We start from the raw sequence: 23,035 nt of genomic DNA, 5'->3' as shown, positions 1-23,035 counted from the left end.
CTTCCACCACTTGCTATTTTTAGAGCTGAGATGAAACAACTATCCTCACAGTGAAGGATCTCCCTATCACACAGTATTACTGAATAAGTTTGCCGCAAAGTTTCCAATCATGATTACACTTAATGTCATGGAAAATGCAGAGAATGAGAGACTGGATTGCTGAACACAAAATAATGGATATGACAGTTTGTTGAGAAATTGGTTACTCTTGTTGATAGTAGTGAGAAAGTTTTGATGCTAGCTATGATAGCATGCCAAGTTCGGCATCATCTTCTGCTGCATGGGAAACTCCTATTCATTCTAATGTTCAATCAGAAAACAAATTGCATGAATGCCTAGCTATAGAAGCTAAAATTGATTAGCTAAGAACTGCAGCTACAAATTTACATAATAGTGATGATAATGATACAAGTCACAAAATTTTCCAACAAGAGGAACCATCTACGAAGGGACTAACACCACAAAAGACAGTGGGATTCTTGGGATTGTCAGGTATCCAAAGAACTAGGGAATGAATGTTGTTGCGCTTGATCATATGCCACTAGTTGCAGTATTGGATACATTGAGAACTTCAATCTCTAATGGAAGAAGAGGACGTAACACTATTATACACCATACACTTGGAATTCTAGAATCTTTTCATAAAAGGACAAATGCAGCAAACAAACATTCTACCAAAGAATTGAATTTAGCGCGGGCACAATGGAAATCATTGGTCTCTAATTCTCTAACTCCTTTCATATTTGAAAACTCTGTGAAGTTCGCAGATGAATTGGAAGCACTTCTTGTTTTGGGATTAGATATTGTGACATATGATGAGCAAGTCTTGAGAAGATCTGTGACTGGTAATATTTCAAGTTGCCCCTCAAGGAAAGAGCTCTCTAGTTGAGATGCATCTGAGTCTCATGTTTCATCTTAGAATGCTTAGAATGTGAAGAATGGTACAAGTGAAGAGGGAACATGGATGAATTTGTTTGATTTGCTCGATGAAGATTGACTTCTAGAGAGGATAAGTAAAAGGGGTTATAGAGGTTGATTTTCCAGAACCAGATTCGTGCCTTTGTATGTCAAGTACATTGCTTATGCTCTTGCTAAGAAAGGATGCAAGATTGTTGTTCTTAATCATTGGGGACTAGGGGTACTTCTATTATTATAGAATGTTTTTATAATGCTGGAGTAAATTCAAATGTATTGAATGCACATCAGCTTCAAATTGCTAAAGCATCTAAATATTTGCTTACTCAAGAACTTGCAGATTCTGCATCTGGTGGATCTCAAATTCAACATGGAGGAGATAAATCGTCAATTTTAATGGATAGAATGATGGAGGATAGTTCTGCTGCTATGAAAGAAACTATGGAGAGAGCAGAAGTAAGATTGGAACTGGCTAAAGAAGCAAGTATTTAAATAGGGGAACACAGTGACAGTGAGTAATCGGCATGAAGGAATCCGATTTTACAAAAATCACATGAAAGGTTATTAGGTCATCACATTGATGCCATCATGAACATTATTATAATAAACTCTATAAGGAGAATTATAAAAGTATGAAAATTCCAATTGGAGTTATTTAAAATATTAGAATCCATAGTGCTAGGCATGTGACTGTTATATACCAAACCTTGTGACACATCGAAGGATTAATACATCAAATGTCTAATTGATAGATATAAAGTGAAGAGCCTGAGAAAGTAATTATTTTAAGAATTATCTGAAATGAGACCAAAAAGACAAAGAATTGGTTACCAAGAAACTGAAGGGTCACAAAGAAAGAAGTAACCAAACAATCAGTTCTGAAATGGAAGAGTAACCGAAGGGTTATTGAAGAGTATTATTTATTGTAAATTCTTTTTGAAAAAAGGGGTTCTTTTTTGGAAATACAATCAGAGAGCTGAAAGGAAGGGGAGGGCATTTTAGTTTAGATTTTTCATTTCATTGCATGTAGAGGGTCGGCAAATTTTCGGTGTGAGATGCTTTTTTTTGCAGAGACAATTGAGAGTACTCAATATCAATCATTTTTTGTTCTGTAGAATTATGGAAATTAGTGTTTTCCTTAGATGTTTTGGAATTGGAATGAAGAATAAATAGAGTTTTACTTACCTTGTTCATAATATAGTGAGTGAATGTAATACGCATTGTTATTGTTCATTCAAAGAGGAAACTTTAGTATAAGTAATTAATAGCGGTAGTTTAGATTCAAGTTTTCGTAGTTAGATATTTGAAGGTTTTGTGAATTCATAAGATTTTAAATACACAAAAATAATTAGATGCTTAGAACTCAAACTCGCCTGAGTTAGGTCTTGTCTAAGTCTAACTTGGTTATACCTCTGTTGTTCTCAGGTCAAGAACATACCCCAAATTAGATAGGAGGAACAAACAGAATTCTTTAAATATCATTCATATAGGGAGCTGTACCTACCAATTCAGAGAAAGGACGGTAACCATAAAATGGCTTTTCAATTGTTGTGAATAGATATTATTCATAATCTGGGCACTAAGAGTCATAATTTTACGGAAGATAAAAAGAACAAATCTGTTTACCAACAGATTTTTTGCGACTCCGCTAGGGAATTGGACAAGAAGATCAGTGCTAGAGATTGTTTTTGCAGTTTATTATTGTTATCTCTGCTTGAGATTGGCGACTCTGTGTCTTTAAAATAACCTATTTTATATCAAAGTTTGAAATATTTGAAAGTTCTTATCATTCATGTTCCCAACTCATGTTTTTGGTGACTAAGAGGAAGAATAATTTAGTTTTTCAAGCTACAATATTCATTTTCTCTACTACTTAGAGATTGGCAACTCCGTTGTTTAAAAAAAAGGATTGTGCCTATTAGAACATATTTTTGAAGAACTTGCTAGAAAATTGGTTGCTCATGATCGAGGTAACATCATTATCTTTCCATAAATTTGATTCAGATTTTTGTTACTCTGTTGTACAAATAATCTTAAGAAATGTATCGAGGTCAGATTCCTTTGAGAAATGATTTAAAATATAAAAAGAGACTCTTGCCATCCATTGAAGAGATTGTGATTGATGATGATCCTATGCTTCAAAAACTTTGGAGTAAATTTAAAGAGAGCATCAACTATGCCACAAGAAACAACTTGAGTATAGCTGAAGACCATCGGTCTAGAGAATCATGAAAGCTGATAGAAAAGAGATTCTATGTTCTCCAAGAGTTCAGATAGAAAAGAACTAATGCGAGTTCTAAAAAGGATTCTTTGTCTTCTCCCATCTTCCCTACTTTGAGAGAACCTAAATTTTCTTCATCCTCAGTATTACCATGGATGAGCCATCAGCATGAAGAAGGTAATTAGCATGAAAAGCATTTCCAGCCTGAACCACCACAAGAAGAAGACAAGGTTGTTATTATTGCTTGCTTCTCAATAGTATTTCCTATGGAGTCATTAGTTACACCTTTAGATTCATCATTTAAGTTTGGAAATGAGACTTGTTCTCCTAATACTGAGTCTGATGCAGTAAGTATGCATCTAGAACCACTCTTAGAACTACAAACAAAAGAATTAGTTTTGGTCTAGCATGCTGAAATCATTGAAGTTGCAGAAAGCATTCCTAAGGTGGATAGAATCAATAAGTAGAATGAAGAGATCATATCAACCAATGGTTTGAGTTCTGAACAACAAGAGAAGCCTAGTTTCCTATAAGCACAACTTTCAGCAAATGAAGACAGCCTTCTCAATGATCAAGAATTGGTAAGAACAGTTGAAAAAGAATTTTATTTCATGCCTTCATTTACCTCTAATTTTAAAAGTTTTAGATTTGAAGAAAATAAAGATAAACCTTTGCATGAAGTCTCTGATGAGAATAATTAGATAGTTAATGCAAAACATGAAGAGTTGAATTCCATTGAAAAATTTTGTGAAACTAATTTTCAAGTTGCAAAGGTTTGTGATGATACTATATTAGAATATATGTGTCTTGAAGAGAAAGTGAGGTCATGTTTTGCAAAAGCTGAAAATATGGTCGAAGAGTTGATAAGAAAAATTGAAAGAGAAATAAATGGGGATCATGCTTCAAATTGTTGTCTTCCTTAAAATTGTCTTACAACAAATGTGCTGGCTACATTATGTTGTAGTCATCATCATATTAAATCTGAGAATGTAATTTCTTATGAGGTGGATGAAAGTGATAATGAATTACCTTGGAAGAGGCACTAGCAAAAAGAACATTTCCAGCTTATGGAGATTCTTGAAGATCATGAAGGAAAGGTAAGAAAAATTGAAAAATAAGATGTATCTATATTTTCTTTTCCTGATGTTGATGAAATTTTTGAAATGGATGAAAAGAATGTAGGTGATATTTCAAAATGTTGGTCTGAAAATCATCCCAAGGCTGATGGATTATTTAAAAATGAAATTTCTGATGTCATTGAAGAGTATGATAGTATCGAGTCTTCCTTTGTTATGGCTGGTAAAGATCAGTTTCCTAAAACATTTTGCTTTGAAGATAATTTATTGGTGAATGATCTTGATCAAATATGTGTGAATGAAAAGGTTAAGATATGTTCTGACAACCACCTTCCTCAAAATGTTGATGAAGAAATTGATGCAGCAATAGTTTTTGAAAAAGAGGTTTCAAATATTAATGAAGTACTGCAGCATCTTGTAGGAGACAAAGAATTAGATGAAGATTTTTCTAGTCGTGAAATGAAAATTGAACAATCCTTGGAGCTAGCTGTATATGAGCAATGTTAGTATGCTAATAGAAACCAAATTTAAATAAAGATTCTAAAAACTAAACAAAATTCATAAACTTCAAGATAGACTAAGATGAACTCTCAATTGAGAATATGAGCCATTAATGGGCTCTCTCAATGAGAAGCTCTCTTGTTGAGTGGCTTTGTCTAAATAGATAGGATGTATGCTCAAGCTTATGCTTCAAAAAGGGCTTCAAAAGGAGTTGGAATTTGGGTGTGAGTGTATGGTTTTAATGTAAAATGGCTTCTCAAAATGGCATTATGACTTTACTTCATGGATTGTGTTATTTTGCAAAGGGGAAGGATCCAAGTTATAGGCAAGAGGCTTGAGGGATTGAGGGCTAAGATGCAAGGATGGGAAAAAGCTCATGGAGGGCTCCGATTGCATGAGAAGAGAGCACATGGATTGTGCTTCCTTATAGCCAATCAAGGAGTGACACATGTCACATGGTGAGAGGATGGAGGAAAGGGGAAGGATGAGTCAAAAAAGGAGGCTCAAGGGATAAAATCTTCATAAAGACCCTCATAATGACTTGTAAAAGCAATAAAAGGGCTTGTAAGAGTCATTTATGACCTAGTGGACTTCATAAAGTTTTATGGTTGAGATATTTTGAGCGTGATGAGAGCAATTTCGACTTGGACTTGATTAGGAAGGTTTTAAGCTTGTTTAGGCTTGTGCAAACGATTAGAGGATGGATTAGGATGGTTTAGGATTAGCTTAGGGATAGGCAAGTGGATGACATTTAATGAGGGTGGGTGAAGGAGGAGATATTTGTTAACTTTGGCTTGGGTTAGTAAGTTTTAACCCATGTTTAGGGAATGTGACAAGGTTAGGAGGGGATTAGGATTAGGTTTAAAGACATCTTCTAGAAGAGTCTAGACTTTGGATGAGGATAAAGACTTTCTAGAATAGTCTAGAATTTCCTAGGATGAGGATGAAGACTTTCTAGAAGAGTCTAGAACTTCTTAGGATGAGGATAAATTAGATTTTTACGAAATAAATAAAGTTTTATTTATTTCAAGGGTTTGGGTTGAGGAGATATTTATTAAAACTTTTTTAATAAACATGAGGATTAATATTTAATCTTAATTAAATATTTTGAGTTGGGATTAGGGGTAGGAAATGATGGGATTAGCCTTTAATCAAAATTAAAGAAGGATTAGAAGATTTTGGAAGAGGTTATTGGTCATAAGGAAATTGGCCAAGTTTTGGGCAAAAAATAATTTTTTTATTTATTTTAGGATTTTTGGTCAATTTATTAATTAAATAATTAATAAATAAGGAAATAATGTTTAAATAAGATTTAAACATTTTTGGGAGGGATTCCTTAATTAAATATTTTTAATTAAGATAAAGGGATTTAATGGCATAAAAATTAATTAATTAATTAATTAATTAATTAATTAATAAATGATGATATCTTTAGGGATTTTTTCAAAAAATAAAAATACTTTATTTTTTAAAGTATTTTTAGGTGTCTACATTTTGCCCCTCTTTGATGTGATGCCGCAAGTGGCATGGCATCAAAGATTAGAAAATAAGATGCCCAAGGCTAGAGCAGAAGAGGAGAGAATGGACTGTGAGATGCCCCCTCAAGAAGGCAGTGGGGAGAGAAAGCGAGGCTTGGTGGCTTCTTGAAAAATACAAGAATCTGGGATGAGCAAGGAGACTCAGATTGGATTAAGAGAAGAGGTTTAGTTAGCTCAAACTCTTACTATGGGAGAATGATAAAGGGAGAATCAGAGGCATAAGAGGAAGCAAGCTTAAGATCTCAGGGATTGCAGAGGATGAAGGAGCGGAGCGCTATAAAAAAAGAATCCAGGATAGGGAGATGGATGAGGGGATTATAAAGCTGATGCAACAGGATTTCAAAGAGTTAGATTGGCGGAAGATGGGTTTCGGAGATCCCTAGGACTAGGATTGTGGATCTCGAAAGATGAGGCTTTGTGGGTTGATTTGGATTGGTGGATCCCTAAGACTAGGATTGTGGATCCCTAAAGCTAAGAGTGATGAGTGATTCAAAGAGATACTGATGCATCAGCTGGGGTAGGAGAGATGGATGCTAGATATGGATGGGGGATAATGGAGATGAAGGAAAAGCATTGAAGATTTTTGAGCAGGGGGATACTTCAAAGAGAAGTACCACCATGTAGTTGAGTACTAGATTTGCTATAGGACTATTGGTTAATTGCCAAGGTTACCAAGAACATCAAGGCCTTTTCACCAACTGTCCAAAGGACTGACAAACTAACTCAAAACAAACACACAAGGATTGCCCTAGCATCACGCACGAATCCTAGAGGAAGCAGCATGGAAACGACACTGGAGAACCCACAAGCAGAAAAGAAAAACAAATGAAAGACCTGATCAAGACCTTACGCTCTAATTGCGCCATTCGCAGCATACCATGATATGGAAGATCGTGGCAACCTTGAGGAGGGAACAAGGAGATTGCTTGGAAAAGATACTTCAAGACCCAAAAGGGAAGATCCCCAATCAAAAGAAAGTAAAAATCCAAAAGAGAGTCGTTTGCCAATGAGATGGGTAGGACAAGGTACTGACGGACCAAGATCAGACATGAGGAAAGCTATATCCTGAAAGGACCTATCGGAGAGCACCGAAGCTGGTGGATTTGGATGAGTGATGTGTTTGGCAAGCTGAACTAAGAAAGATAACACTTTGGTGACAGGAAATCTAGCTAAAGGATACGTTGAAATAGCTAACCAAGATGTGTGATGGGTGCAAGATGCTGATCAAGGACGAATTGACACGAATGCTGGATAGATACAATGGTACTAAGCTAAAGAGGATGTACAAGCTGATGGACCAAGATATGTTACAAATGTACAAGTTTGTTCATGTTTTTTTTTTGTGAGATGGAAATGTTTGTGAAGGATGGGATGTCTATAATAGGTGATAGGTGGATAGGTAGATGGTTTGCGAAAAGCTTAAGTGAAAATGGGGTTTTGTGTGTGCACGTGATAGTATACAAGCTAGGATACAGGATTATTTATAGGTTAGAATATGGTACAAACCTTGGACAAGATTCGGATAGACAAGGTATGGTACAAGAATTACAAGGTATAATACAGTCTTTGGTACAGGATTTACAAGCTGTACAGGAGGTATTTACAAGCTTCATCAGATTTTGGATATTTGGTTGGAACACCAAGGGAACAAGCAAGTGTGTCTTATGGGATGGTGGGTGAATGGATGAGGGATAGGATAGTGTTAGATAATGGTTTAGTCTTTAGTACACAAGGTGCCTGAATTACTAGGTTTTCACCAAGGTACCTATCCAAGGTGCTTGAATTGCCAAGTTTTCACCATTGGACACTTATTTATCTTTACTATTTTTTTCTTTTGTATTTTTCAAAAGCTGGGTATACCAAGGATCTTCAAGCATAGAACTTCTTGAGATGAATGATGTTAGTAGGATCATTCAAGGGTTCTCCTTCTGGTGTAGATAGTTGATAAGCTCCGGAGCCAAAGGAAGCAATGACAACATAAGGACTAAGCCATGTAGGTTGAAACTTGCCTTTCTTTTCTCGATCTACTTGGACTTTCATGATTTCTTTGAGGACCATGTCACTTGGCTGAAAGTGTTGCGGAAGCACCTTGTTGTTGAAATTCCTTTTGAGATGAGTTTGATAGACTATGAGATGATCATAGGCTTGTTGTCACTTCTCGTCTAAGAGATCTAGGTGGGTGAGTCAAGCTACTCTATATTCTTCATCTGATATTTGCCCTTGCAAAGATATGCGCAAGGAGGGAAGTTCAACCTCTATAGGTAGTACCACTTTGGCACCATAGACTAGGGACTATGGAGTTGTGCCTGTGGATGTATGGAAGGAAGTTCGATAGGCCCATAGGGTTGGATTTATTTGTAGGTGCCAATCATGGCCGAAATTATTGACAACTTTCTTTAGAATTTTGAGTAGGGTTTTGTTAGTTGCCTCTGCCTGGCCATTACCTTGTGGGAAATATGGGCTAGAAAAGTGGTGATGGATGTGGAGGGAAGTGCATAATTCTTCCAAGTTGAGATTTTCAAAGTTACCTCCGTGGTCGATGAAGATGGTGGATGGGATGCCAAAGCGGCAAACAATGTGGTACAAGATGAACTTGGAGACCTGAACTCCTGTAGCTGAGACTAGGGGGACTGCTTCCACCCATTTAGTGAAATAGTCTGTAGCTTTTATTATCCATTTATGTCCATCAGATGAGAGGGGTGTGATAGTTCCAATTAGATCAAGGCCCCAACAAGCGAAAGGTCAAGGTGGTGCAATAGGCTGTAGATCCTGTGCTGGAGCGTGCACAAGATTTGCATGCTGCTGACATGGGAGACACTTTCTGACAAAGTCACAGGAGTCTTCTTCAATGGTAGGCCAATAGTAGTCTGCTCTAAGGATTTGTCGCGCTAGGACAATACCACTCATGTGGGCACCACAAAGTCCAGAGTGTACTTCCTTTAACACCATCGCGGCCTCATTTTGGTCTAAACATCGAGAGAGAGTATCGTGATAACCCCGACGATATAGGGTATTGGCTATGATAACATAGCAAGATGATTTTCGGATGAGGTTCTGGCGTTGGGTACGTGTGAGGTGAGGGGATATGATACCATCGTTAAGGTAAGCGTGAATCTCATGGTACCAAGGGGATTGGGGACCAACCAAGATACAAACACGGTTTGAATCCTCATTCACATAGGCGGTTGTGAGGAGCTGCTCTACTAAAAACTCATACTGTGTAGCTGCTTGGGGAATTTCCAAGAGTGAGCCTATAGTAGCCATAGCATCTGCTGCTTTGTTCTGTATTTGAGGCACTTGTGTAAACTGAAGCTTTGTAAAATGTTGGGTTAGCTGATCAACTAGCTCTTTTTAGGGTAATAGCTTTTCATCTTTGGTTTGATATTCATTTAGGGCTTGCTTGATGATGAGCTGAGAATCGCCAAAGATTTTTAGCTCAACAATGTTCCATTCTACAGCTATCTTTAATCCTGCTATGAGGGCCTCATATTCAGCTATATTGTTGGTGCTAGGGAATTGTAGCTTGAAGGCTTTTGGAATGTAATCTCCTTGAGGTGTGACCAACAATATTCCTGCCCCTGATCCATGAGATGTGTATGAGCCATCAAAATAAAGTTTCCATGGCGGTTGTTCTTCAATTAGACAGATATGCTCATCTGAAAATTCTGTGATCAATGGATAAGCATCTATTAGAGGTGCATCAGCTAGGTGATCTGCTATAGCTTGCCCTTTGATTGCCTTTCTATCCACATACTGGATGTCAAATTCACTAAGGAGCATAACCCATTTGGCCAAATGGCCTGTAAGTGTTGTTCTAGAGAGCATATACTTGAGAGGGTCAATCTTGGAGACTAGTTGGATGGTATGACTTAGCATGTAATGGCGAAGCTTTTGAGTTGAGAAAACAACTGCCAAACAAACTTTTTCCATAGGAGTGTAATTGAGTTCATAACCAACTAGGGTTCTACTGATGTAGTAGATGGCTCTTTCTCTGTTGTAGTCATCAAGCTGTGCTAGAAGTGCCCCTAGAGCAGTAGGTGTTGCTGATATGTACAAAATTAGGGGACGACTAGGAACTGGTGGAACCAAGATAGGGGGATTGATGAGATACTGCTTGAGATGGTCGAAGCTGTGCTGATATAAAGAATCCCACTTGAAGTTCTCATCCTTCTTTAGTAAATGTGAAAATGGTGTACACTTATCTGCAAGCTGGGAGATGAAGCACCGAACAGATTGGAGCTTTCCTTGAAGAGAGTGAAGCTATCACAGTGTCTGGGGAGGATGCATGTCTAAGATAGCCTTGACCTTCTTGGGGTCGATCTCTATACCTCATTTAGAAACTATGAAGCCTAGAAGCTTGCCAGATGTGACCCCAAAGACACATTTCTTGGGATTCAGCATGAGATGATATTTGGCTAACCTATCAAAGACTTTCTCCAGGTAAGCAAGATGATCCATGAAGGTATGAGACTTGACCAAGATATCATCCACATAATCCTCCAAAATGCTATGGATGAGATCATGAAAAATGGCTGTCATAGCTCTTTGATAGGTAGCCCCAGCATTCTTTAGGCCAAAAGGCATCATGTTGTAGCAAAAGGTTCCCCAAGGGGTAGTGAATGTTGTCTTATGTTGATCCTCTTCTGCAATCTTGATTTGATTATACCCATACAATCCATCTATGAGGGACAAAATTTCATGTCCGACTGTAAGATCTACAATCATATCTATGTTGGGCAAGGGAAAATCATCTTTTGGACAAGCTTTGTTAAGATCTCTAAAATCAGTGCAGATTTTGATGTCACCAGAAGGTTTAGTGACAGGGACCATGTTGGAGATCCACTCTGAGTAGTCGATAGGTCGGATAACCTTAGCAGCTAACATTCTTTCTAATTCAGCTTTGACCAATAATGCCACCTTGGGGTGCATTTTTGTAAGCTTTTGTTTGACGGGCTTGATCTTTGGATCAACTGCAAGATGATGAACTACAAGCTTTGGATCAAGTCTTGGCATATCCTGATATGACCATGCAAATCGGCCAAAGTTCTCACTTAAGACCTCAAAGAGGAGGTCAGCTTGGTCTTGTGATAGGGATGCAGCAATGTGAACAAGTCTGGGGATCTCTGAAGAACCAATGTTGACTTCTCGAGTATCCTCAATTAGAATAGAAGACACCTCTGGTCAATTATCTTGAGGAGGCAATGCTAAATCCTCATGTTCTTCTTGTGGCTCTGGTTTTTCTTGCTGAGGGGTTCTCTTCATTGCCTTAGCTAGTCTCAGATTCACCTTAGTTCCAGTTTTGGGTGTATCGGAACTAGGTTGGGGATTTTCTCCAAAATTCCCCTTGGGATCTAGCTTGTAGATATAGGCAGAATCTAGCTTTGTTTTCTTGTGAGGAGTTTCAGCTCCCATGAATCTTAGGAGTGCCTCCTCTGATGTGAACTCATCGATGTGTGTGACACTTGGTCGGTCCCAATCTATGAGTTGTGGATGGGCAAGTGGTAGGTTAATGAGGTGGATGGATAGTTCTTGGAGAACAGAGTCTCTGAGGGAGATTTGGTCTAGGATATCGTCGTAGGCTCTCTTTTCAACTTCCTCAGGAATGTCTTCAATTTTGACAAGGTTGCGGTGAATGTTCAAAAAAGCGTGACTATTCTCATTGGTGCCTCTAGGTGTAGGTATGCCAAAGCCAAGACCTGACTTCGATTCCCACTTGTGTGCGTCGATGGGGAACTGCATGCCTCTTTCTTCTGGTCCTAGACAACCACCTTGATAGTCCCATTTGTTAGTGATGAGCTTATGTTCTTGGGGATACTTTTGGCTGAAGTGATCAAGGTGTGCTTGATTTCTTTGAGGTGCATCCTTATGTAACCATTTGTTGATACCTGGAGTGAGCTCCTCATGAAGAGGGATTTTTGAGGATACAAAGGTTGTTGGGCCAAACTATTTGTATCGAGGAGGTGGAATCTCCTTAGCTTTGTGATATGTCAGTCGTCCATGGGCATGTGGATCAAGTGGGAGTGCCCCGACAGCAAATGCATCTGACAGACTATACTCTCCACAACCTTTGTTATTGATCTTCACGGTAGACAGAGTAGAGGCGAGGATGGTTTCTGGGTCATTATAAGTGTGGGATGAGCTGGCGATGGATGTACCGATACCAATTCTAGGGCAATGGTTTGTATATGAAGCTTCAACCGCATTGCAGTAAGCAAAGGGTTCTGGATCAGCATGGATGGTTACCTCAGTGCCTTGATGCGAAAATTTGATGAACTGATGGTAAGTGGATGGAACGGCTTTCATGGCATGAATCCATGGGCGACCGAGGAGGATGTTAAATGGTAGGTTTAGATCAATAACATGGCAGAGTGTCTCTTGGATGACTGGCCCAACCTTGATTGGCAGCAAAATAGTTCCTTCTATGGTTCTTTCCAAGTTGTCATAAGCTTTGATGGTGATAACCTCACTGATGATATCAGCCTCAGTATACCCAGCTTGTTTTATGAATTTTAGGGTGCAAATATTCAAGGCTGATCCATTATCTATCATTACTCTTTTCACAGCAAAGTTGGATACCATGATGGCTATGCAAAGTGGAACGGTGTGATCTGGCTCGACCACGGGTATGTCGGTGGGTTTGAACGATAGGGCACATGAGGATGAGAGGTGTCCAACAAGATTACGAAAATTAGTAGCATTGATATCAGAAGGGACATGAGATTCTATGAGAGCACTATCAAGGATGTTCTTGTACACAAGACTAGTGCGAAGAAGGTCTAAAATGGAGATTTGGGCTGGCATGTTCCCAAGGTGTTCCAAGATATTGTACTGGCTTTTTGATGGAGCTGATGGTGTTGGTGTAACAGGTGGGCCTGCGATGTTAAATTGCGCTCTTCAAGTGGTGACTGCACACTCATTGTTTGGTCCTTGGATATTGATAACATTGACGGAAGGCTCTTTCTCAGATATACAACCTATAAGGCTACCATAGTCTATATAGGATGAAGTGTGGTCATTGTTCTTCCCATGCTGTTGGTTTGGCTGACGGTTGTTGGTGTTGTTGTTGTTGGTTTGGATAGGTTCTTTTCCAAAATTTTGGTTGTGGTGTGGAGGAAAAGAATTTTGATAGATCTGTAAGCCTGCATTGGGAGAGGTTTGGGCACCAATAGTGATTTCCTTCCGATCAATGAGGTCCTGCACATAGTCTTTCAGTTTCATGCATTTGAGGGTAGTGTGACCTTTTACCCTATGAAATTTGTAGTACTCATTATCTTTGTACCATGCAGCTTTGGATTGGCTTGGGTCAATTTGCTAGGTAGGAGGAAATTTGATGAGGTTTTCCTTGACTAATTTCTCAAAAATGACATCCAATGGCTCACAAAGGGGTGTATAGTTTCTAGGTGTAGGTTGGAATCTAGGCTTTTGTCCTGCAGCTACATTGATGGCATTAGCTTGATTGCTAGACCCTTGGAAGTTGGGTCTTGGATTGTGGTTTTGATAGCTTTGGTTATTCTATTGTTGGTAGTTGATAGCTTGTTGATTTTTTGGTTGATATGGTGGGTTGGACTGGTTGTGAGAAGGACCAACAATATTCACATGTCTGGTGTCAGTGATGCCATCTGTTGCAACGTGCTTGTTTTTGTTCCAATACCTAGACTTGTCATTGGAATGTGATTGATTTTCTTTGGCTTCCTTGTAAATCTTGACCACACCATCTTTAATGAGTCCTTGCTCAAGGATCATTCCTTTCTCTTTGATATCTTTGTAGGTCTGCAAACAGTTCATGGTCATGTGGTAAGCCAAGCTAGGATGGGCATTATCAATAAAAATTTTCACCACATGGCGTTCTGGCAAGGTGCAGGATATGCGGGTGGTAAGGGTTTGCCATCTTTGCAGGTATTCGACAAGGCTTTTTCCACCTTTTTGCTTGGTGTGGACAAGATCAACTATTGATAGCTCTGTTTCAACAAGATGGGCATATTGGGCTACAAATGCCTCAGATAATTCAGCAAAGTTTTTAATTGTTCCATAGGGGATTCTATAAAACCATTCAAGAGCTGGTCTAGCCAAGCTTTTGGGAAAAGGGCGCAAGAGGAAGACATCATTGTATGCTACGTCCTAGCAGTGCATGTAAAATTCTTTGATATGTGTGACAGGGTCTCCTTTTCCTCTGAATTTGTCAAATTTGGGTACCTCAAAGTGTTTGGGAAATGGTGTCATGGTAATGGCTCTATCAAATGGGTAAGGACACACATTCTCAAACTTGAATGTCTTCGGATCATTCCCTTCTTGGATGGCTTTTAGAGCTATCTTCATTTGCTCCCATTCTGAATTGATAGGTGATGGCTGGGGTGCCCCCAATGTAGGAGTGCCTTGAGGTAGGTATGTGCTAAATGGGGCCACTGAATATGGATGGCTATGAGGGATTTGCTGATAGGGATTGTACATTGTTTGGGCAGCTGCATGGTGGATGACAGGTTGCTGAGGAGGAGGTGGCGCATATTGCTGCATGTGCTACGAGGCTTGATGTTGATATGGGATTTGAGGTTGGGATTGAGGAACATAAGCTAGTTGTGGGATAAATGGATTTCTTTGTGGAGGTAATGTATAAGATGGTTGAGAGGCTTGGGCAAAGGATTGGGGGGCTTGTGGGGTTTGACCAATATATGTGGGTTGTGCCCCCATTTGGGATGGTATCTGCAAATAATTGGTGGTTGGCTGGGGTGGTGGATTACCTCCTAGAAGTGGCATTGAAAAGTAGTTGGTAATTGGAGGTAATGGATTAGTTGGTGGTGGAGGTGGTGGGAATTGAAAGCTTGGAAATGGAATTGATGGGGTTTGATAGCTTTGTGGTTGGATTTGGAAGCTTGGTAGAGTGGTGGCAGGGGCTGGGGTCACTTGGGAGCTTGGTAGAAAATTGGTAGTAGCTTGTGGGATTTGATAGCTTTGTGGAGTGAGGGTAGTAGCTTGTAGATTTGTGGCTAATGGTATTGAGCTCCCAAGACCTAATGGAAATGATGGGATTGTGCTTTGGGTTGCAGTGAACAAGCTGGGGGTGATGAAAGGTTGATTACTTGGCCCGATGGGTGGCATCCCTATTGTATATTGCTGAGGTTGGCCAAAGATGCTAGCACTGATTTGGGAGATGGGTGGATTTGGAAGGCTGGGTTGGGGAGCAACAGCAGCAATAGTGAAGGGGGTGAACGGTGAGCTGTTTTGGATAAAGGGGGTTTGGAGCGGAGAGGTATGAACCAAGGATGTTGTGGTGGTGGCTGGGTTGGCTTGTGGCATGGAGATTTCCACTTGGGTGGATGATGGTATGTTTGGGTTTGTTTGATCATATGGATTGGTTGGAGGCTCTTCTTTTGGCATATATTGAGGATAATTTGGATCATAAGAGCCTATGGGTGGTGGTAGCTGCCCAAACAATGGGTGAGATGGATCTGATAATGGAGGGGGTCTTCTAAAGTCAAAGGTTCCTACATTTTCCCTTCGAAAATTAGCCATGATTGTCTCTTTGTTCTTGTCTATAATGGCATTTACCAATACTACATTTCCTGGTTGGTTCATGAAAGCTTCAATGTCAGTACATGATGGCATAGCTTTCTTTGGGATGAAGGATGGCTGAGTGCTCAAGGGGGGTGAGGTTGTTCGATTCAAATAATAGGGCTCCATTGTTTCTTTCTTCTTGGCTAAGCGAGTGACGGGTGGCATGAAAAATGCTCCTAGGGATGAGATGCAATAATGCTGATGGATGCAAAAGGGGGAAGGCTTCTCTATGCAAATGATTTCTTAGGTTAAGGCAAAGCTATATGACATAACCTAAGGAGGATTGGGTTGGAGATTCTAACTTCAAAGATATGTTGCTAAAGCACGAAAGGTCTGCTTTCTTATGTGCAAGCTTGGTGGTGATTGTGTCAACTTAAGGATAGACTGATGATCCTTTAGGAAGAACATGAGATTGACCACTTGTGGATCCCAACCTTTAGGTCAAAGTGATGAGGGATAACAAGTGACAAAGCTGGATTACCCTAGACAAAGCTCTGTCAAAGGGATAACCTTGGTGAGATTGATGGATTTGAAAGATTTTAGGAGTGGCAAACTTTTGGCAAAAGTGAACAATTTTGAAGGCTTGGATGTGAGGTTTTGAATGCTAGCTAGATGGTTTGATTCTAAATGAGATGGATGAGCTAATAATGCTTAAGGGGATACCCTAATATGGATGGCTTTTCTACAAAGATGACTCTAAAGTGAAGCTTATCCAAGAAGATGTGGAGAAACAAGGGTGTCTAATCATAGAAATCATGCCTAGTTGGTAAGGCATAAGAAATATTAACTCTTGGATGTTGGCTAAATTTGATGTTGCGCTCTAACCAGGCCTCTTGAAGTGCTTCGTCGGTAGCTTTGTCCTTTGCTTTGTGGAGTTTGGCAATTCGTGGGCTTGGTGTTATTTCTTTTCTCTTGGCTAAAAGTTCTTGGTATGCTAGAGATGGTTTGAGTTTAACTTTGTGGAACTTCTATTTGAGTTTGGGTTGCTCTGACATCAATTCCTGAATCTGCTTGGCTTTGACAGATCTTGGTTGTTTTGCTTCAACTCGTTCAACTTCTGAAATAGGCAGTGACTATGCTAAGTATGCGCTAAGCTAGGATTGACCAAGTTTGGCAAACATTCATTCAACAAATAAAAGATCAAGGAATAGATAGAAACAACCAGCTAGAAGTTTTTGATTCTCAAAAAGTGATACTTGCACCAAGGAGTGTGTATGTTCTAAAAATGTTTCGATCAGTCACCTCAAACACATTAACATCCTAGATGGTTGTCTACAAGGCTGACAGTTGGTTTAGCTAAGGAGTCCTCGATATACCCAAGGTACGTGAGGCCCAAATCCATAGATGAGACCAAAAAGATGTCACACAGCCGAGAGGAGCTGTAACCCACTTCTCCTCTTTCACTTCTCAAGGGTATAAAGTTCCTTGAGGCTTAGCCCGAGTGACAAAATCTTGATCCCAAGAGAGGTGTCTTTTGATTCACCTCTCGATTCTTATACTCCACTAGAACACTGGAGTTGAGGTCGTCCAAGGGGTGATGAAATCCCCAAGCAGGCCTCCTAAAAAAAAATAAGGTTTTGGATCCTAATCTTATGAACCCAAGATGGTCTCGAAAGACAACAAGGGGAGAGAAGACTTGGATGACCTTGGGCTAAAAAAAATGCTTGTTCTTTTACCAACTGACTCTTATGTGCGCTAATCTAGACTTTGCAAGCACTCATGTTTAAGAGACAATGTTCAATTCCAACTTGAAGCGCCAACAAAAGCAAATTGATCAAAGAATGCAAACAATAAGAAGAGTTAGGGTCAACAAAAGCAAACTCGCGCACCCAAAGGCCCTCCACGTCAAGTATCGATTAATTTTCTTTAAGGCATTCAAGATTGAGTGTGAGTTTGTTTTAAGCTCAAAACAAAAGTGTGTGAGATTCGATTTCAAGTGTGCGCCCGGAGGCTCTCCATGTCAGTTGTTGTTCAATTTTAGTGCCCAAACTTGAAGTGTGGTCGATTTAATCTAGAGTTTTGATCATTTAAGAATTTTAATAAAGTTAAAGCAAACATTCAAAGACCAAGTGAGTGAGTTAGATTGTGAAACATTTAACTTCTTTTTCAAGTAGACCCATCCCCATAAATGGCGTTGAGATTGCAACCAATGGTTAATATTTGATGGGTGATTAGAAAAGAGGTGAGTCCAAGGAACTACTCAAATTGATTTTTGCAAATTTGTATTTTAACTTAACAAAGTTTCTTAAATGTCCAAAAATCAAACTTTACCTAGATTGCATATGGAAAAGAGATTTGTTTTGTTCAATTTTTAGAAGCTCCAAATGAAGTGTTTGATATTGCAATGGTTAATTGATCCTTGGAATTCAAGATTGGATTTTTTGTTTTAATCATGCATTCAAGGAAAATTTGATTTTAATCCATGGCATTCAAGAGTGATTTTAGCAACATGCATTCAAAGACAAGTGGTTAAACATTCAAGTGTTTTCTTTTGAGCATTCAAGATTGAGATTTTGTGTGTTGTTTTAAGAACTTTGAAGTGCTTTGTTTTAACCTTAGATCATTCAAGATTGTTTTGGACTCAAAAGTGAAAATGACTCTTTGGACTTTGGTTTTCATTCAAGATTTTGTGTTCTAGTTTGCATATTTTAAGCTCAAAAATGATATTCCTAGATTGTTTTGATGCATGAAAAACCTAAGAAACATTCAAGATTTTGCAATAAGAGATTTGTTTGGAACAAATAACAAAGCTTTTAGGACAATTTTTGGCAACCATTTAGGACTCTTAGTTTTCATGAGATTTTTTAAAAGAACTTTAGTGTTCACTTAGTGTTGATTTTGAACCTTTTGAAATGGAAACTTGAAGTTCTTTTTAAATTTCCAAAAATGAAGTGTTCCTAATTTTGCATGAATGCATCTAAAACCTTGATGTTGCAAGGATGCAAATGATTAGATTGGTTTAGTTTCACTTGTTAAAAGATTTTTTTTCTTTTTTGCAAATTTTTAATTTTTCAATGGATTTAAGTATGATTTGGGGGTTCATTTTAAGCACTGAAAAGAAGTGTGTATGATTTTGCTTCCTTAAAAAAAAAATGGCCAAGATCTCCCACAAGAAGAAGAAGAAGAAGTAGATGGAATAAGAAGAATATAGACAAGAAGAGGAAGAAGAATTTCAAGTTCTTTGTCCACCTATAAGCTTGAAAAATCTGCAAACACTATGAGATAGATTATGAGTTCCTTTGTCTTCTTCATGCTCATGTGGACCTACAAAACCAATTTATAAAATCCTACCAATCACAAAAACAAGTAAAATTAGCCAAAATCAGCAAATGATATACAAAACTTGACTAAAAAAGCTAATGAAGATGACCCATGCGGGGTCCCACCGGGCGTGCCAAAATCTATATGAGCAATGTTAGTATGCTAATAGAAACCAAATTTAAATAAAGATTCTACAAACTAAAAAAAATTCATAAACTTCAAGATAGACTAAGATGAACTCTCAATTGAGAATACGAGCCATTAATGGGCTCTCTCAATGAGAAGCTCTCTTGTTGAGTGGCTTTGTCTAAATAGATAGGATGTATGCTCAAGCTTATGCTTTAAAAAGGGCTTCAAAAGGAGTTGGAATTTGGGTGTGAGTGTATGGTTTTGATGTAAAATGGCTTCTCAAAATGGCATTATGACTTTACTTCATGGATTGTGTTATTTTGCAAAGGGGAAGGATCCAATTTATAGGCAAGAGGCTTGAGGGATTGAGGGCTAAGATGCAAGGATGGAAAAAAGCTCATGGAGGGCTCAGATTGCATGAGAAGAGAGCACATGGATTGTGCTTCCTTATAGCCAATCAAGGAGCGACACATGTCACATGGTGAGAGGATGGAGGAAAGGGGAAGGATGAGTTAACAAAGGAGGCTCAAGGGATAAAATCTTCATAAAGACCCTCATAATGACTTGTAAGAGCAATAAAAGGGCTTGTAAGAGTCATTTATGACCTAGTGGACTTCATAAAGTTTTATGGTTGAGATATTTTGAGGGTGATGAGAGCAATTTCGACTTGGACTTGATTAAGAAGGTTTTAAGCTTGTTTAGGCTTGTGCAAATGATTGGAGGATGGATTAGGATGGTTTAGGATTAGCTTAGGGATAGACAAGTGGATGACATTTAATGAGCGTGGGTGAAGGAGGAGATATTTGTTAACTTTGGCTTGGGTTAGTAAGTTTTAACCCATCTTTAGGGAATGTGACAAGGTTAGGAGGGGATAGGGATTAGGTTTAAAGACATCTTCTAGAAGAGTCTAGACTTTGGATGAGGATGAAGACTTTCTAGAATAGTCTAGAATTTCTTAGGATGAGGATGAAGACTTTCTAGAAGAGTCTAGAACTTCTTAGGATGAGGATAAATTAGATTTTTAGAAAATAAATAAAGTTTTATTTATTTCAAGGGTTTGGGTTGAGGAGATATTTATTAAAACTTTTTTAATAAACATGAGGATTAATATTTAATCTTAATTAAATATTTTGAGTTGGGATTAGGGGTAGGAAATGATGGGATTAGCCTTTAATCAAAATTAAAGAAGGATTAGAAGATTTTGGAAGAGGTTATTGGTCATAAGAAAATTGGTCAAGTTTTGGGCAAAAACTAATTTTTTTATTTATTTTAAGATTTTTGGTCAATTTATTAATTAAATAATTAATAAATAAGAAAATAATGTTTAAATAAGATTTAAACATTTTTGGGAGGGATTCTTTAATTAAATATTTTTAATTAAGATAAAGGGATTTGATGGCATAAAAATTAATTAATTAATAAATGATGATGTCATCAGAGATTTTTTCAAAAAATAAAAATACTTTATTTTTTAAAGGATTTTTAGGTGTCTACATTTTGCCCCTCTTTGATGTGATGCCGCAAGTGGCATGGCATCAAAGATAAGAAAATAAGATGCCCAAGGCTAGAGCAGAAGAGGAGAGAATGGATTGTGAGATGCCCCCTCAAGAAGGCAGTGGGGAGAGAAAGCGAGGCTCAGTGGCTTCTTGAAAAATACAAGAATCTGGGATGAGCAAGGAGACTCAGATTGTATTAAGAGAAGAGGTTTAGCTAGCTCAAACTCTTACTATGGGAGAATGATAAAGGGAGAATCAGAGGTACAAGAGGAAGTAAGCTTAAGATCTCAAGGATTGCAGAGGATGAAGGAGCGGAGCGCTATAAAAAAGGAATCCAGGATAGGGAGATGGATGAGGCGATTATAAAGCTGATGCAATAGGATTTCAAAGAGTTAGATTGGTGGAAGATGGGTTTTTTAGATCCCTACGACTAGGATTGTGGATCTCGAAAGATGAGGCTTGGTGGGTTGATTTTGATTGGTGGATCCCTAAGACTAGGATTGTGGATCCCTAAAGCTAAGAGTGATGAGTGATTCAAAGAGATACTGATGCATCAGCTAGGGTAGGAGAGACGGATGCTAGATATGGATAGAGGAAAATGGAGATGAAGGAAAACCATTGAAGCTTTTTGAGCGGGGGGATACTTCAAAGAGAAGTACCACCATGTAGTTGAGCACTAGATTTGCTATAGGACTATTGGTTAATTGCCAAGGTTACCAAGAACATCAAGGCCTTTTCACCAACCGTCCAAAGGACTGACAAACTAACTCAAAACAAACACACAAGGATTTCCCCAGCATCACACATGAATCCTAGAGGAAGCAGCGTGAAAACGACACTGGAGAACCCACAAGCAGAAAAGAAAAACAAACGAAAGACCTGATCAAGACCTTACGCTCTACTTGCCCCATTCGCAGCATACCATGATATGGAAGATCGTGGCAATCTTGAGGAGAGAACAAGGAGATTGCTTGGAAAAGATACTTCAAGACCCAAAAGGGAAGATCCCCAATCAAAAGAAAGTGAAAATCCAAAAGAGAGTCGTTTTCCAATGAGATGGGTAGGACAAGGTACTGACGAACCAAGATCAGACATGAGGAAAGCTATATCCTGCAAGGACCTATCGGAGAGCACCAAAGCTGGTGGATTTGGATGAGTGATGCGTCTGGCAAGCTGAACTATGAAAGATAACACTTTGGTGATAGGAAATCTAGCTAAGGGATACGTTGAAATAGCTAACCAAGATGTGTGATGGGTGCAAGATGCTGATCAAGGACAAACTGACATGAACGCTGGATAGATACAATGGTACTAAGCTAAAGAGGATGTACAAGCTGATGGACCAAAATATGTTACAAATGTACAAGTTTGTTCATGTTTTGTTTTTTGTGAGATGGAAATGTTTGTGAAGGATGGGATGTCTATAATAGGTGATAGGTGGATAGGTAGATGGTTTGCGAAAAGCTTAAGTGAAAATGGGGTTTTGTGTGTGCGCGTGATAGTATACAAGCTAGGATATAGGATTATTTATAGGCTGGAATATGGTACAAACCTTGGATAAGATTTGGATAGACAAGGTATGGTACAAGATTTACAAGGTATAATACAAGCTTTGGTACAAGATTTACAAGCTGTACAGGAGGTATTTACAAATTTCATCAGATTTTGGATATTTGGTTGGAACACCAATGGAACAAGCAAGTGTGTCTTATGGGATGGTGGGTGAATGGATGAGGTATAGGATAGTGATAGATAATGGATTAGTCTTTAGTACACAAGGTGCCTAAATTACCAAGTTTTCACCAAGGTACCAATCCAAGGTGCTTGAATTGCCAAGTTTTCACCATTGGACGCTTATTTCTCTTTACTATTTTTTTCGTTTGTATTTTTCAAAAGCTGGGTATACCAAGGATCTTCAAGCATAGAACTTCTTGAGATGAATGATGTTAGTAGGATCATTCAAGAGTTCTCCTTCTGGTGTAGATAGCTGATAAGATCTGGAGCCAAAGGAAGTAGTGACAACATAAGGACCAAGCCATGTAGGTTCAAACTTGCCTTTCTTTTCTCGATCTACTTGGACTTTCATGTTTTCTTTGAGGACCATGTCACCTGGCTGAAAGTGTCGTGGAAGCACCTTCTTGTTGAAATTCCTTTTGAGACGAGTTTGATAGACTGTGAGATGATCATAGGCTTGTTGTCGCTTCTCGTCTAAGAGATCTAGCTGGGTGAGTCGAGCTACTTTATATTCTTCATCTGATATTTGCCCTTGCAAAGATATGCGCAAGGAGGGAAGTTCAACCTCTATAGGTAGTACCGCTTTGGCACCATAGACTAGGGAGTATGGAGTTG

The sequence above is a fragment of the Cupressus sempervirens genome, chromosome 3 (genome assembly GCF_028749045.1).
Source record: "Cupressus sempervirens isolate cs-2001-9-10 chromosome 3, ASM2874904v1, whole genome shotgun sequence".
Taxonomy (NCBI): Eukaryota; Viridiplantae; Streptophyta; class Pinopsida; order Cupressales; family Cupressaceae; genus Cupressus; species Cupressus sempervirens.
Note: the sequence above shows the minus strand (reverse complement) of the source record.